The following is a 17,708-nucleotide window of genomic DNA, read 5'->3' as shown; positions in this document are numbered from 1 at the left end:
TAACACACCAGCCAATGTTAAACTAGTGCCACAACTATAGAGAACTGTTAAGATTAGCCTGTGCCACCTATAAACTGGTGAAACAATGTTCTCATGTACCACACTTAGGTGGAATTCTTAACTTTAGCCTGCGTTGCATCTAGATAGAAATTTGAATGTTAGTATGTACCATACCTAGATGGAATTCTTAACTTTAGCCTGCGTTGCATCTAGATAGAAATGTGAATGTTAGCATGTACCACACTTAGATGGAATTCTTAACTTTAGCCTGTGTTGGATCTAGCTAGAATTGTGAATTTTAGCATATACCACACTTAGATTGAATTTTTTTAACCTTAACCTGCATCACATGTAGACAGGACGGTGGGAGTTAGCATGAACCACATTGAGATGAAACTGCGAATGAAGATAAGAGCAACACTTAATTGGAATTGTGATCACCAGCCTGCCTCACATCTAGATAGAATATTGAAAAATTGGAAACGATGGAATAGTGAATGATAGCAAGCATCACACCTAGACATAATTGCAAGGACAGCAATGCCAACTAACCAATCCACTAACAATTTAATCCCTCTGCATACACCTCTCAAACTCTAACCAAACATAACCATGAGCCTAAAACCAGCAATCCGCACAAACTTCACTACACTGCAACAACAAAACAAACCCCACATAGACTTGCACAACAGCACACGACTACCAACCGTAAAACAGCCCGGGCCCAGCCGACGGACCCACCGGGCTGAGGCTGCCATCAGCACATCACTGCTCTCTTACACTTTTCCAGCCTATTCCCACTAACTCGCCCCCCCCTCTTTCAGAGCCGCCAGAGTGCCAGGGGACCACTCCAGTGGTGATAGAGTGCGGTACAAATATCCATTAACATTAACAGATCTTCACTACACATTCTTTATCGGTCGTACATTTAGAGGAACTATGCGTATGAGCCCCAATCCTTTTACAGGCATCATAGACTATCACCACACCTATGTCCTGTTCCCACTTATCAATACAAGGTAGATGCTCCCGAGGATCGTTCCTGTCCAACAACCTATATAGTGTGGACACCTTAGCCTTTTATATTCCAGCACATTACGTTGGCTCCAAAGTAGATCGCTCCCACGTGCCCCTAACTTTAGTCTGCAAATGAGAAGCACAGTGACTCAGCTGTGCATAGTGAAACCTTTCCGACTCCCTAACCTGGAATGTGTTTTTTCCAATCCACAAAGGTTGCTAGTCTTCCCCTCTATATGCAACTGGTGTAGATGTGACAGTGCTCCATCCACCTTAAAGCTTCATTTAACCCCAGGGTGCACAGATAGTTCTGCTGGAAGTACAAATGTATCTTAGCAGCTGCCTCCAGTGGGCCAGACTGTTCATGGTATTTATTCTGTGAGGGGCATGGGGTGAATTTGCGACCACACCCCATCACACCCAGACATTTTTTTTTCTTCAAATTTGGCGTTAGCGAAGTAGCTCAGTTACATCACATCAGGACAGCGTCGAGCATTTCAATACACCAAATCACCATGTAGATTTTATTTTTACGTTTTCACCGCCCCGCCCCAAAGATGAAAATAAACTCCCCCCCCCCCCCCCCCCCCCCAGCCCCCTATCCGCCCTCCCACACCAGCCTTTTGTGGCTCCAGGACTACCACACCAGTAGTATCTTGGGGCAAGTGTTCCTGTTACATTGGATACACCTCATGAGTTTCTGGTCTTAATCTCGGGCCCATCTCTGGGCACACTTATTCACTCCGTCCCTCCAATCCCTCCCGCAGGCATGCTCCCCCCTCTATATTACTTCTCTCTCCATCAGCCGGGAATGGGTTAGGATTGCGTAGCTCCCACCCTGATCCCTTCCTCTCCAGCATAGTCATTCCTTTGCAGTCTCTCTGGGTCATATTTAGCCAGGCATGCAGCCCATGCCACCGCCCACGTCGAGGTTTTGTCATGCAGACTCCTGGTTAGTTCTTCCATTCTGTATAGGTCCACGCTTTCTTTGCAAGCACATTCGTTCTCCGACGGGAGCACCTCTCTTCCAACCTCCTGCCAGACATGCCCTGGCCGCCAGGTAGTAGGTAGTGCAGCATATGCAGGAGTTTCACCCATTCTTCAACTGTTTCCAAGCCAAACAGTACCAACATGGGCTCAGCCTCCCTGTCAATTTCCTCTAATCCCTTTCTTAATCCACCCCAGGACCTCCTTCCAGTACTGTTGCACCTTCCCACAGCCCCACCACATGTGCCAGTAGTCGGCCGCTTGTCCACATTTCCTCCAGGAATGAGGGTCCGCCCCTGGAAACATTTTGGCTAACCTCGCAGGCTCCCACTGCCATCTGTACAGCAGTTTCAAACCGTGCTGTTTTTACTGGCATGCCACTGATGTGCGGTGGGCACTAATGCATAATTTCTCCCATTGCTCCGGTACCATTTCCAGCCCCAAATCCCAGTACCATTTCATCCTCCTCATGCTAATATCAACCCTCCTTGCTTCCAATAGTGCCGGGTACATTCTAGAAATAACGCCCCTGGTCCCCTTCTCCGTGTCTTAACCTTTCTGCATGTGTCAGGTCTCTTTGTAGTTCCTCCTTCCAGTCTCCCGACATTAGCACCCCCTTAAATTGCAAATACTTGAAGACTGACAAGTTCCCAATCCCCAGGGATTCCTCCAAGTCAGCTAATTTTATGAATCTGTCCTTCTTCAGAACCTGTCCCACTCTTTCCAGTCCTGCCTCAAACCATTTCTGAAACCTCTCATGATCCGGTATACGTTCCCGTACAGTGGGTCCGGGGGGGCGGGCAGCATATATGGCTTACAGGCAATAGGCATAGGGGGCCCAGGATCCTATGAGTGTGTACACTGTTTGGAGCTGCTGGTGCTCAGAGTAATTCCCCTAGTGTTATGGGTCTGAATAGGAAGTTTTCTTTCCCCACCCATTGCCTGTCCCTTTCTACTCATAGGTGAGGTAATGGGGCTCTAAATTGGGCCACTCTGTACTAGGTCCGCATCTCGGGCATCCCCACACCTCCTTTTTCCTTGGGTTGCACTAGTAGCTTATATGCCACCCTATGCTTCTTTCCCTGCTATAGGAATCTCAGTATTTTCTTTGATGTCCGCAAAGTGCGATTCCGGGAGTTCTATCGGGAGTGCCTGGTAGAGATATGACACTTTGGGAAGACAATTTTAATTGTGTTCACTCTGCCAAGCCAGGAGACTGTTAATTTTCACCAGCCTTCCAGGTCTTTGAACACCCCATGTAGCAGTGGGGGGGAAGTTGCTTTCATATAATTTAAGTCTCTCGGTAATCTCACCCCTAGGTATCTTATATCGCTCTTCTATACTGGGATCCCCAGGTCGGGCCACCTATCGGCTGATGGCACTGTACCCTCATAGAGTGGGAGGAGAGTCGACTTGTTGACATTGACCTTGAAGCCTGACATCTCCCTGTATTCCTCTAAAGCTCTACACACCCGCTATATCGATTCCATTGGGTCTGAGAGATATTATAGTATGTCGTCGGGATACATGCTCAGCTTGTGGGTCTGCTCCCCCACTTGTATCCCCTTTATCTGATCGTCATTTCTCATCTTCTCCTCTAGCGGCTCCATTGTCAGCGCGAATAGTAGGGCTAATAAGAGGGCATCCCTGCCTAGTACACCTGCTGAGCCTAAACTCCCTGGACTTGGCTCCATTGACCACCACCCCCGCTGTTGGGCCCGCGTAGATAGCTCCTATTGCACGGTACATTCATTCTCCAGCATGGGGTCTGGCATGGATTCACATGCTCATGAATATTCCCCGTCGTCAGGCTGGGAATCCTCGGTAAAGAAAAAATCAGTATCAGTTTCGTTTCTGATCTGTCTTTCGTAGTAGTAACCAATCACTGATCTCTGCGTCATACTGACCACAGCCAATGACTGCCCTCTATCTAAGCCCCGCCTCTGGCAGCCATCTTCAGATTTTTACCGCACGTTCAAGTGGTGGGATCCTCGTGCTTTTGCTCTCGAGCATTAGTGCTTTTTTTCACGTTTTTTCTCAGAAAAAATTCTCTTTTCGGTCAAAAGAGCCTCAAGCTCCACCGTTTCTTCATCCGATCAACGGGGACCCGTGTCGGATTCGTCTACGCCCCTCAAGGGTGAAGATTTCGTCTAGCCACGCTTTTGGAGGACTCCAGAAGTTTCTCAGGCCCATCTCTGACATGGCCCAGGAGAAGGGAAGCTCGACGCCCGGAAAGCTGTTCAGGGTCTGCCCTGGATGCCAGCTTCAGAATGTCTTTAAGGAGGACGAACACTCCCTTTGCCTTTACTGCCTACATGAGGACAAGACGCACGTGGAGAAGGACTGTGCGTTTTGCCGCAATATGTCGGAGCGGACCATGAAGGACCACCATCAACGTCTCGCCAACTGGCTGGAAGGAAAGAGTCCGTCCGGCGAGAAGAAGAAGAAGTCCGAGCGGTCTTCTAAGACCTTTGAGGGCGCCCCGGCGACGGAGGTCCAACAGAAGGCCAAGCACCGCGAGTCCGCTGGCACAGGGAGCGCCGAACAGTCGGGCTCTACGGGCGCCAGGCAGGGCGCATCCTCCCCGGCGCCATCAACCACGAGCCAACGCTCTGGCTCGGGTAAGAGGAAGGCCGAGCACCCGGCGAAACTCCTGGAGAGACCCCGGTCGTGCCCTAAGGCCCCATCGGAGGGGGAGCGAGGTGGTGACCCTCCCCCCAAGGAGAAGGCGGTGAGCGCACCTAAGGTGGTGAAAGCCTTGATCCGGCCAAGGCCTCTATCGAGACAGTCGCAGCGGCCCTGGCTCAGCCTGTGGAGGCTACACCAGTGGTGGCGACCCCGGGGCCCAGAATCTCCCTGCCACCGCGGAGGGAGTCCTCTTTCATGCCCATCGACAGGACCCCTGTGAAACCTCCGACGGAGAAGAAAAAGGGGGGGCAGGAGGTCGACGTGGACTCAGCCTCAACCTCTGAGGAGGAGATGATCGAAGTCTTAGGCCACGGCTCTGGCGTGGAAGAAGAAGGCCATCCTGTCGGGAGGGACCCCGACGTGGAGGACGACGAGGGCGTCGAGGATGCCGACGGGGCTCCTGATCGCCCGTCGGATCTCTCTCAACCAGTGCCGCAAAACAACTCGGCGGCCATTTTGTTGGCTATACAGTCCTTATGCTCGGAGATAAGGACGAGACTGCCGTTACCACCAACGGAGGAACCGCTCCCGACGGGGGACCCGGAGCCAGGCCCTTCTGGGAGCCCTCCCCCTAAGAGAAGAAGGATTCATCCTCCACCTCCTTTTCAGCCATCGCGCCCTGTTCAGCCCTCCTCCCCGTCCACGACACATGGGGATGATACGGGGTCTGACACGGCCGCGACGGGTACAGACGACGAGGTTAACGACGAGGATCTCCCGTCGTCACCTCCCACCCGGGCTTCCCCGCCCGACGAGATTGGATCGTTTCACTCCATGATCGCAAGGGCATCCGAGCTTTTCCAGCCCGGAAGGGAAGAAGGAAGGTTTCCTTTATCAACGGCGCGAGACCAAGAGGAAGACGGTCCTCGCTGTACCTCTACTAGACGATATTTGGGATGAGGGCCTCGCCCTCCTCAAGAACCCATCCACGACACCGGCTAGAAGGGATCGTTACGAGAAGAAGTACCGGGTCCCGGACGCGGCCCCCTTGTGCCTTCGGGCACAGCCGACCCCGGACTCGGTCATCTCCGCGTCGGCCAGGAAGAAAGCAGAGGGGGGGGGGGGGCGCGGCCTCTACGTCAACCTCCCCGCCGGACGGCGAGGGAAAGAAATTAGACACGATGGGACACAGAGTCATCTCGTCGGCAGCGACGACGATTAAGGCGGCCAACGCCTTGGCTATCGTAGCCCGCTACGACAGGGAGTTGTGGTACAAACTGGCCCCCCGGCTGGACTTCCTACCAGATGACAAGAGGGCGGAAGCCCTAGAGATCTTGCAGGAAGGAGAGGTGGCCACGCATTACGATTGCGACGGACATCGCAGACACTGGATTTCGCCAGTTGGGCAACGGCATGTGCCTTAGGCGGCGTGGATGGCTCAAGGCTACTGACTTCCGTCAGGACGTGCAGACCAGAGTCTTGGACATGCCGTTCGACGGAAACAACCTGTTTGGGAAAACAGTGGACGATTCCCTTCAAACCATCAAGGCGGACACGGAGACGGCCCGGGCTCTTGGGGTTCTCCAGCAACGGCGGCCGCCCTTTCGGAGCGGCAGAGGCAAACAGGGTGCCTCCAAAGGTTCCAGTGGCGGATTTTCCACCTACCGTCAAGCGGCCCGTTCGTCACAGGAAGCTTACAGGGGATGAGGCAAGTCAGGCGGACCCTGCCGTCGTCGCCAAGGAGGACAAGGCGGCAAAGCCTCGTCGAAGCAGGACTGAACCGGCCGTGGTGTCGGGCCCCCACCGAAGCACCCCGGTAGGAGGCCGGCTGACGAGCTTCGTCAGCGTGTGGGAGTCCATCTCCACTGACCGTTGGGTGCTGGACGCCCTAGCTCAGGGTCACGCGCTTGAGTTTCTAAAGAGGTGCCTGCGCGTCCCCCCTGTGGCCAGGAAAGAACATCACGTCCCTCAACTTCTCTTGGAGGTAAAGGCGATGCTCAAGAAGGGCGCCATCGAGCTCGTCCCAAAGAGGCTTCGGGGCTCCGGAGTTTACTCAAGATACTTCCTCGTGAAGAAGACGGGAGGATGGCGTCCCATCCTGGACCTACGACGTCTGAACAAATTCATCAAGGCACAGAAGTTCCGGATGGTCACCCTCCAACACGTCCTGGGTCAACTGGAGGAGGGCGATTTCCTGTCGTCGTTGGATTTGGAGGATGCCTACTTCCATATTCCCATCCTAAAGGGACACCGAAAGTTTCTCAGGTTCGTGGTCCAAGGGCGTCACTACCAGTTCAGAGCCCTTCCCTTCGGATTGAGGTCGGCACCCAGGGTGTTCACCAAGTGCCTCGCACCGGTGGCGGCGCAGCTGCGCCGAGAGGGGATCCACGTCTACCCCTACCTGGACGACTGGCTCATCCGAGCAAAGACAAAGGAGCTCGCCGTGGAGCACACGGCAAGGACCGTCCAACTACTCACGGACCTGGGATTCTCCATAAACTACGCCAAGTCCCACCTGGTGCCCGCGCAAGACGCACTGTTTCTGGGAGCGAAGCTCGAAACAGTGTCGCTTCTGGCCTCTCCGTCAGAGGAAAGGACGAGGGCCATCTTGGGCAAGGTGCAGCGGATGCTGGTTGCGGACGCGGCCAGGATGAGGTCCATCAAGTCCCTCCTCGGAATGATGTAGTCTTGCATTTATCTCATCCGCCTGTGCAGGCTCCGGATGCGCCCGTTGCAGGAGTTCCTGGACGTGCGGTGGATCCAGACGGCGGGCAGCTTCGAGGAGAGGATCACACTCGACGAGAGTTTCCGACGAGCGATCCGGTGGTGGGGCACCCGCACGCATCTGACGGCGGGCATGGACTTCCAGACCCCCGGCCACCAGGAGACAGTGACCACGGATGCCTCCCTGGAAGGGTGGGGAGCGCACATCGAAAATCTGCACACGAGAGGCCTTTGGCTTCCGACGGAGAAGTCCCTCCATATCAACGTCCTGGAGCTCCGTGCAGTGTTTTGGGCCCTCAGGTCCTTTCTTCCGTCCCTCAAGGGCAAGGTGGTGAGGATCTTCACCGACAACACCACCACCATGTTCTACATCAGGAAGCAGGGCGGTACCAGATCCCCAGCCCTGTCCAAGGAGGCGCAGGATCTGTGGCATTGGGCGGTCGCCCAAGGGATGTTTCTGGTGCCGTTTCATCTGGCAGGGATAAAAAACACCATCGCCGACTCGCTCAGCAGAGAGCTGCGCTCGTGCCACAAGTGGGAACTACGACAGGATCTAGTGGACCGCCTCTTCCGACGGTGGGGCACACCCCAGATCGATCTGTTCGCGACTGCGACGAACTCCAAGTGCCGGAGGTTCGCCAGCAGGTTTCCTCAGCCGAGGAGCATGGGCGATGCTTTCTCGTTCCCCTGGGAGGGCCTGTTTCTATACGCGTTCCCTCCATTGCCATTGCTGATCCGGCTCATCAACCAGCTCAAGAGGTCACGGTGCAGGATGATCCTCGTCGCACCTGCGTGGCCGAGGCAGATATGGTTCCCGGACCTTCTGGACTTGTCAGCGTCCCCGTCAATCAAGCTGCCAGCGGACGTGGATCTCCTCTCCAGGGAAGGAGGCACCATCCTCCATCACGACCCGAAGTCGCTGAACTTGCAGGCCTGGCTCCTGCAGCGTTAGAGTTTGGAGGATACGACATACCGGCCGACTGCAGAGAGGTTCTTGCAAAGGCCAGGGCGTCCTCAACTCTTAAATGCTATGGACACAAATGGAAGAGGTTCTCTGTTTGGTGCCACGCACAGAAGATTAACCCTCTACGGATTACGGCTCCCCAGGTACTGCCGTACCTTCTGACGCTGGCCAAGGCTGGACTGGCGCACGCGTCCATCAAGATTCATCTTGCTGCGATCTCCCGATACATCAGAACCACGGGGCGGACGTCTTTGTGGTCTCATCGTCTGGTGAAAGAATTCATGAAGGGACTGTTCAGATCGTTCCAGCCGGTGAAGGCTCCGGCCCCGGCGTGGGAGCTCAACGTGGTGCTGACCAAGCTCATGGGACCTCCGTTCGAGCCTCTGCACTCGGCTCCGTTGAAGTTCTTGTCGTGGAAAACAGCGTTTCTTGTGGCCATCACCTCCGCACGAAGAGTGGGAGAGATCCAGGCCCTTTCCTGCAAGCCCCCGTACTTGACTTTTCATGACACGAGGGTAGTGCTCAGGACGCACCCCTCCTTCATGCCCAAGGTGCCATCGGACTTCCACCTCAACGAACCCTTGGTGTTGCCTGTTTTCTTCCCGTCGCCTTTGTCGCCGGCCGAAAGGACTTTGCACTCGCTGGATGTGGCTAGAGCGCTGAAGTTTTACGTGGACCGCACGAAGTGTTTTCAGAAGACGTCACAACTTTTTGTGAACTTTGGACCTGTCAATCAGGGGAAGGCTCTCTCAAAGGCCTCCATTTCCAGATGGCTCTCCGGCTGTATCATGTACTGTCATCGGTTGGCAAACCGACCACTGCCTCCCCGTCCGAGAGCCCATTCCACCAGAGCGATCGCAGCTACCACGGCGTTCCTATCTGGTGTGCCCTTGCTGGACATCTGCAGGGCTGCTACGTGCAGGTTGACGCACACCTTCACAAAATTCTACTGCGTCAACGGGATTCCAGGGAGGAGTCCAGGGTCGGCCAAGCAGTGCTGCGCAATCTGTTCGCCTAAGGTGAGCCTGGTGAGGAGGTAAGAATTGCTTAATGTTGAGTTTGATGTAATGCTTAATGTTGAGCCTTTGCCACCTCCCGTGGTTGTGCATGTGTGTACTGCTATGTATTCTTTATTCATGAGCATGTGAATCCATGCCAGACCCCATGCTGGAGAAGGAACAAGTTACTTACCTGTAACTGTTGTTCTCCAGCATGGGTCTGGCATGGATTCACATGCGAACCCTCCCGCCTACCCCTCTGCGGCTCTTCACTTGGTCATACTGCCACTTCCCGTGCTACCAAATCTGAAGATAGCTGCCAGAGGTGGGGCTTAGGTAGAGGGCAGTCATTGGCTGTGGTCAGTATGACGCAGAGATCAGTGATTGGCTACTACTACGAAAGACAGATCAGAAACGAAACTGATACTGATTTTTTCTTTACCGAGGATTCCCAGCCTGACGACGGGGAATATTCATGAGCATGTGAATCCATGCCAGACCCATGCTGGAGAACAACAGTTACAGGTAAGTAACTTGTTCCTTCTCCCACCCATAACTTATGTAGTACTGCGAAGAGGAAGCCCCATTCTACCCAGTCGAAAGCCTTTTCGGGATCCAAGCTCAGCAGCGCCTGGTCCCCACGATTATCCTTAGTGTTCTCTGAAGTCTAGCGTCTTTTTAATTGCGCCTGGGCCTTGTCTCCCTGCTATGAACCCCATCTGGTCGTGGTGCACTATACGGGGCAGTTAAATTTCTAGTCTTGTCGCCAACATGCTTGTGAATATCTTTTCGTCAACATTTAGAAGTGAGATTGGCCGGTATGACGGGCTTTGGGTTGGGTCCCTCCCCTCTTTTGGAATCACAGATATTAGTGCTTTGCTGAATGTTGCCGGTGCTTTTCCTGTGTCTAGAATATGGTTGTAAAGTTTTGCCATATGTTGAGCCAAGATTCCTACATGCTTTTTGTAGAATCCTATGGTGTACCCATCCTCACCTGGGGCCTTCCCATTTGGGAGATGTGAAATTGCGTCTTGAATTTCCACTTCTGTGATTGGGCTCTCTAGGTGGTCTATCTCCTGTTGTGCTAGACTAGTCCTATTTACTCCGCGTAGGTAGGCCCCTACTGCCTCTTCCCTGTCAGTAGCCTCAGACTCTTATAGCTTCTCATAATATTGGGCGAACCTCTCAGCAATGTCTTCCGGTCGGACCTTGTCCCCCTCCGCGGCGTCTTCCTGTTTGGCTACCCATCTCTCTGCCCTCTGCATCTGGAGCCTAGCTGCTACGAGTGCATCTGCCTTGTCCCCCTTCTCGTAATATAGCTGCTTTAAGTATCTAATTTTCCACAGGGTTTCCCCCAATACCAAGTGCTCTAGGCTCTGCCCATTTCGACAGCAGTCGTTCCCTAATTTTGTCTGTATTCTCTTTCCTGGCATGCATTTTCTCCTCCCCATCTTGTATCTCTTTTCTAAGTTTATCTTCAATCAGGCCTCTTTTTCTCCTCGCCCCCTCCCTAATCAGAAGACCTCTGCACGTTGCCTTCCCCGCATTGCAGACCACTTCAGTGCTCACCTCTCCCATGTCATTCAATTCAAAATAGTCTGATGTTCCTTTGGCTAACTATTCAGCAAAAACCTGGTCACCCCAGAGTGACTCATTGCAGCGCCATGGGACCTTGGGTCTGTACAGGCCAGTCACTTCCAAATTCATAGTTACCATATCGTGATCCATCCAACCCACTGATCTGATACCACCCCCCATTACCCTTGCTCCCTGTTCCATGTTCACAAACAGATAGTCTGTCTTCGAATACGTTTTGTGAGGCGCTGAATAGAACGTGAAGCCTTCATCTCGTGGGTGCTGATTCCTCAATACATCCACCAAACCCCTTCTCTCGATTGCCAATCCCAGGTGCCCCAACTTGTCCACCTTCTGTCTCCTCTCTCCTTTTCCTCTCCCAGGTTTTGCTTGAAGATGAGTTAAGTCCCCCCCCCCCACCCCCTTGTATGTATAGGTCTGCTTCTAGCCCCTGCATTTTGTCAAGTGCCTCTCTTGAAGTTCTCTTGGCCCTGGTTGGGGGCATATATCGCTGCCAGTAGTATTCTTGCTCCCTCTAGGTTACCCTGTAGGATTAGCAGTCTCCCTTCCAACAGATTTGTGGCCACATAGTCCTGCAGGCTGCACTGTCTGTGGATTATTATCCCGACTCCCCCTTTTTTAGTACTCCCGGACCCCCAGTATACCTGTCCTACCTACCCCCCCTCAGCGCCCACCATTTCCCCATGTATGAGGCGTGTTTCCTCTAGGAATAATATATCTAGCGCAGCCTTTTTGGAATTCTCGCACAGCTAGGTACCTCTTTGTGGGTGAATTAAGGCCTTATACGTTGAGTGTACCCACAGTTAGACCCGTCCTAGCGTTACCTTTCCCCATGACTCGTATCCACGCACCCCACCTCTGCCCCCATATCCAACTTCAAATGCCATCTTTCCTATTTCACCCATGTTTTGGAGCCCTTGTTCGGTATCGTCCATGTATGGTGCCCTGGTGCCACCCCTTAAACAAATTCACAAAATAAGTTTTGAACTATCGATAAACTCAACTTGGTGTGTTGAGCGTTAGTCTGAGACACCCCCTCTCTCTCAGGGGGCCACTTTGGAGCGTGTAGAGTCGCTCACCCATCAGCAGATTTTCAGTATCATTCTTGGCATCCACCCCTTTACGGTTTCCATGTTGTAGATTACTCACGATTTGGTCCCTCAGGTTGATTTTCAGTCGTTATTCTTGCATGGGGGTTAGTTTTTCGGGGGGGAAGGTCCATTGAGCCTCATACATTTCCTCCGTGTTTGCCCCCTTCTTCTCTGGGGGCCTGGAGCGGATCTTGGCCTCTCCCCACTGACAGACGGGCCTTCTTGGCTTCTTGGGTGGGCATCTGAGTCCGCTGTGAGGTGTCGAAGGGCCTGCTCAGCCTCCTCTGCTGATGTTAGCCGGTATTCCACCCGTTCCACCTCAAACTGGAGCGAAAACAGGTACCCCCGTCTGTACTGAATCTCCTTATCCCGCAACCACGTTGTGAGGGGTCTGCAGCTTCTATGCCTTGCTAGGGTAAAATTTGACAGATCCTGATATATTGTTACTTTGGAGCCCTCAAATGCCACTTCACGTTGTCGTTTCTCCCTGTTCAGAACTTCCATTCTGTCCTTGTAGCTCAGGAATCCAACCACTATGGAGCGGGGACCATGCCCGTAGGGCCTGCCTCCTCTGTGCGCCCTCTCAAGTTGCACTGTCCTGCCCCCGTCTGCCTCGAAGAGCTGGTTTATCAAGCCAATTACTTTTTCCTCCATCTGTCTTGGGGTTTTCCTCCCTGATTCCTTCAGTCCTAGTATTCTTATGATGTTCTGTCTCTCTGTTTTTCGAGATCGTCCATTTTGAGCTGCACCTCTTCCTCTCAACTCTAATTCTGTCATCCTCACATCCAACTTCATTTCTACCAGTTCCATTTCAGCTGGTTGTGTTCGAGACCTTACACTTTGGACTCCACAGATGTCATTATGCCTGTGAAGTCTACTAGCGAGGCCTGTATGTCTCCTCTGAGGGCCTTGATCTCTGCCAGGATGTGCCCCGTATCTTCCTTTATGGACAACATGGACATGTCAATCCCTGTTGCCATATTTACCACCAAGGGTCTCTCCCGTCGTTCCCCTTTACTTTCTCAGACGTCCAGGCTCTTCGCTCTCTTGTTTCAGTGCCACCGGTCTTGATCACCGCTCACTTCACTGTGTGTCTCCAGAGGTTTTCGACTTGGACCCTTTTTAGGCCCCATCCTTCCTCCTAGGTGGTGTTTCGTAGCTGGTGCCGACTGCAAGTGGTCTGTTCCAGCACTCCAATCCTTTAGCCCTTCTGGTTGTCCACTATTTCCTTACGTGTGTGCGTTCCGCCCTCCGGGTGCTGATTCTACTGATGCGGACTATGGGTTCCGTGCTCTGGGCGTTACTTCCTTTTATTCATGGTTCTTCCCTTGAGATACGCGGTGGGCTAAGGCACGTTAGAGGTGCTGCAGTGTTCTTCTGCTGGTTTCCCTTCAGGCAGCACGTAGGCGCTGTTTGTGTCCCCCTTCATGTGCTTGTGGAGCAGTATTGCGAGCCACTGGGGCACTTTTTTCTCTTCTCCTCTGGCAAGTCTCTGCCTGTCCCAACCCTGCTATGACCAGGTGCTGGCCGCTCCCCTCTCTCCCTCAGTCTCTCAATGATCACCGATCTAGCCTATCTGTGCGGGGTGCAGCCAGGAGGGCTGCCGCTCTGTTCCGTGCTGCCCCGTGTGGCGCCCACTCTGCGTGTGGCAAGATACTGGTTTGTCAAAATCTTTCTGTTCTCACAGCAATAGGGCAGTAGGCTCCCCGACTTGTCTATCTGGGTGTCGTGGTGTCCCCCCCCCACCCCCTTCCGTCGCTTCCTTCCATGTACTCGTATTCTCTGAGTTGGGGACTCCTGGTTACGTCGTGTGGTACTTGTGGGAGCAGCTTATAGTGGACGCCCACTCCTGCAAATGTCTAGTGCCTTCTCCCTCATGTACTTGGGGACAGTTTGTGCAATGGATGGCCCGTGGGTTCCTCTTTCTGCCACCCGGGTACTCCTCACCTCTGGACCTGTTCCGGTGACTTCTCCCGCCGCTTGTAGTGCGTGGGGCTCTCTGGGGGATCTGAGCATACCTTTCGTGTTGAGGGCTTCGTTCCTCTCCTATCCCAGACTTCTTCCTCCCTTCACTCCCACCAGGGAGCTGTTCTCGTGCCCGCCTGATGTCCTGTTTCCTATAGTCTCCGGTGCTGGGTGGTTTGTTGCTGTCGGGGCACCCTCATGCCCGGCTGGGGCGAGTGGGCTGCGTGGCGGCTGATTCGAGGCCGGTGGGGGGAGTGTTTCTCCTGCCCTCCATCCTCCGACCCAGAGAGAGTGGTGCACGCCCTTTGCCTTCAGATCCTCCCTGGCCGTGTCTTTGTATATACGTCTTCCTTGGTTGTGGGGCAGCCCACAGGCGTGTGGGATCGTCTTCCGTCTGGGTCGACCACCTGAGGGGCTCTCAAAACCCCTTCACTACACGTGTCCTTTACTCCACGTGTCCTTTACTCACTCCTTGCGGGGTGTTGCATCCGGTCCCTGTGCTCAAGCTCTGGTGGTTGCAGGCCTTTTCCTCACATTTCCACCCCGCAGTGTTCCTCCTCACGGCTTCCCCCTTCGGGTTCCTTTTTTGCTCATTCAGGTGCTGGGGTGTTTCACCTCTATTTTGATGCGTTTAGATTCTGGGTTCTTGGGCTAAGATGCTCTATATCATCGCTATTTCGCCAAAGGGGACGGGAGTTAAGAGGCTAGGCGGCCATCTTATCCCACGCCCCCTAGTGGTCTCCGCACCCAGACATTTTTTGTAAGCATGTGGAAATAAACAGGCATTTTTTTAGGTGTACTTCCTGTCTATATTGCTATTTCATTCTTGAAATTCTGCAGCACATTTATTAATTGATATCTTTTTTTTTAGTGCTTCGTACCATACTTCACCACTAGTGTTAGTACACATTACCAAACCAGAAGAAAAACTGATTTGACCCTGGGCTTCAACAGATTATCCACAATGTGAGCACACTCCATCCCTGTACCCCACGCATCAAGAACCTTACGGAGGGAGCTAGATGTCCTGCAGGTGAACAAGATCTGTGCAAATGTGGCTGACCAGTTCTCTGCCTACATTAATGACTGTACAAGAAATCTCAGCCTCTGGTGCATAGGAGAGAATGTAGCCTCCACCCCTTTGCACTTTACAACTTCACAGCATGGGCAGACTGGGAGGCCACAATGTGCTCTCGCAAATGCTTTGCTCTGAAGCAGCATACAAAGGTGGTGTGCACAGGCCATGGTAATAAAAATAAATCTAGCTGACAGTTTGTTTTCTGTTGTGCTTATTAGCATGCATTACAGCCCTGCTGTTGGTACAATTGTTTTAAACGCCGAAGAAAAACTGATTTGGTACTGAGATTGAACATTGTATCCACACTGTGAGTACAGACACTCCCTGGGCCCCCAGCAGCATGTACCCAACATAGCAAGCTGGTTGTCCCATGCGTGAACAAGAGCCGTGTACACCACAAGCCCGAGAGGTGGAATGGATGACGATGATTCTCTGTATTTGGGCCTTCTAACTCTTTCAATTGAAATGGACCCCTACACCTAACATCTAACATCTGTGGCTTGTGTATAGCTATTAGATAGGCCCTTGTCCGGCACTGCTATCATAAGCTCAGGTACTCGCACCATTTGACAACTCTTGCCTCCATATGGCCGATAGTAACATTATGGCAGTGCCTGACAAATGGCTACTAAAAGCCCAAACTGTTAACTTTGCCAAAACTTGTTTAAATCATTGTGCAGCTTGAAAACCAAGCAACTTCATAGTCAATCGAAAGTGGCAAAGCATGGTAGTGATCTCTGCATGGCTCTGAAGCCTGAAAATTTATGGAAGTGTGACATTTGCCCAGTGGGCAAGTATTCAGTTGTAAAATATCTCTAGGGCAATGGTCTAGAAGCTGTGGGTTGGCCCAGCGCAGGCCACAGAGGCTGCCCACGGGTGCACATTGCTCTTTAAAGTGGAAGAACAGTGACTGCTTTTAATTGAACATATAAGGCCTTAGCATTAAAATGTTTGGCTACCACTACTCTAGTATGTTACAGCGAAGCACAAGGGAGTGTGACTACGCCTAGTTTTGGAGTAGTACATTCGACACACCCTGCTGTTTAGCATGTGAGTGATGGTGTACCTGTTCTGACTAATCGATATCTCTGATTGAGGATTTAGATGAATAGCATTGATTATTTACTGTTGAAAATTTAAATACCCTATGGTTTATGAACACAGGCACTGATATTTAAATCCTCCTGAGCTTCATTCCACCCAATCTGCTTTATATCTTTATGTATTGAATTTATGGAGTGAGGTGACTCGAGGCTTTCTGCCTCTCTTTTTCTTTTCCATAGGTCCATCAACTGACGAGAGCACCGAAAGTGAACCCTTTTGCCAAATTTGCGATCATGCAAGTGGACCGTGATACAGTTTACAGCCTATGACACTTGCGAACCCTGCATCGCTTTTCCTTGTAAAGCAGAGACTGTTAAAGGACTCGCCACCCTCCCTCCAGCATCACCTCACTTCTGCCCTGGATGAAGATTGACTTCAGAACTGAACACGTTTTAAAGTATGCAAATTTCTTCTTGAAGAGATACACGCCTGCTGTGGAGTACATGACCTTCGTCATCCCATTAAGAGCACTGTGTAGCCTGTTACAATGGTGTTTTGTAACTGTGTATGTGGTGTACGAATAGTTTTGTTTCTTGGGTGGTGTTCCTTCATTTAAGACGATTTCTTCAGTCATTTGTGTTGTTCATATTTTGTTTAATGCTCTCCTTCTTTCGGTCAATGTAGGCAGAACCTTCCAGGGACACCTGGCCGTAATATCCAACTGACGTTGAAAAACACTGCAAGACCGGTTTGTCTACAAGTAGCGTGCACCGCCCTCTCGCAGCCTCATGGTCTTTGTAGTAACCCTGATGGTACATCATACTGTAGCTGCCCAGGGGTGACCACGTAGTAGGAAACTTGCAGTGTTTGTATGCGCTACCGTGGGAGGCCCTTTTTTTGTTTACAGACTTGGTACCATATTTGCTGTCTCCCAAATATAGTCTACCCGCAGCATCGCGTTGGCTGCCCTGAGCAAGTGAGTTACTGAGTAGTAATGTGGTCGACATTAGTAGAAAACTCGGGTGAAGCAATCTGTCCATGCGTTTTCTTTTGAGGGGCGTGTAGGTAATACAGGTTTTTATTTTAACGGGTTTAGATTCTGAAGGTATCTAAAATAAGCTGGCCGCTGAACCTTGCCAAATGTGTTGTGCTTTCTTTTAGAACCTTGGAACAAATTCTTTTATGCCTTGTTAGGTCATGGATAAAAGAAGGGATGAGTTTACAGTCCATGCATCCAGATGCTGGCCGGCCGCATGGGGCCAGCAATTTTATCTATGCTGCGTTTGTTTCTCATGGATTAGAAATGTGTGCCCTAGTTAGCACTCTCCCTCCACGCACCATCATTGCTCCCCTCCTACCAGCTATCCACCAATGCTAAACCAATAAATGTCTTTATTTTTTCTTTGTAGTGCTGGAGGTCCTCGCCATGTAAAATAAACTGTGGTAAAATATAAGGGATGTGACAAACGTGAAGGCCAGTGAGGAGTTAATTATACCACTTAATGGACATTTGGTGCTGTATGCATCCTCTTTATTATCTGAAGGGTTTGAGGATTTTGTTCATTTCTTTTTATTTTTTGTGATGTTGGAGGGAGGGCCGGGTGGGAAGAGTAAAA

The 17,708-nt window shown here is 51.9% G+C and overlaps 1 protein-coding gene across 1 annotated transcript in view; it reads left to right on the top strand.

The window, feature by feature from the left end:
- The window catches only part of FOXO3 (forkhead box O3), a 503,976-nt gene extending 486,476 nt beyond the window's left edge, over nt 1-17,500 (top strand). Inside the window, exon 3 of the mRNA XM_069606548.1 lies at nt 16,332-17,500. The gene's annotated coding sequence lies outside the window, so the exon portion shown is untranslated. The remainder of the gene's footprint in view (nt 1-16,331) is intronic.
- Nucleotides 17,501-17,708: the final 208 nt, after the last annotated feature.

Source organism: Ambystoma mexicanum, chromosome 4p (assembly GCF_040938575.1).
Source record: "Ambystoma mexicanum isolate Mex_15411 chromosome 4p, UKY_AmexF1_1, whole genome shotgun sequence".
In the NCBI taxonomy this organism is placed as follows: domain Eukaryota; kingdom Metazoa; phylum Chordata; class Amphibia; order Caudata; family Ambystomatidae; genus Ambystoma; species Ambystoma mexicanum.
This window is presented reverse-complemented; position numbering and strand designations above follow the sequence as displayed.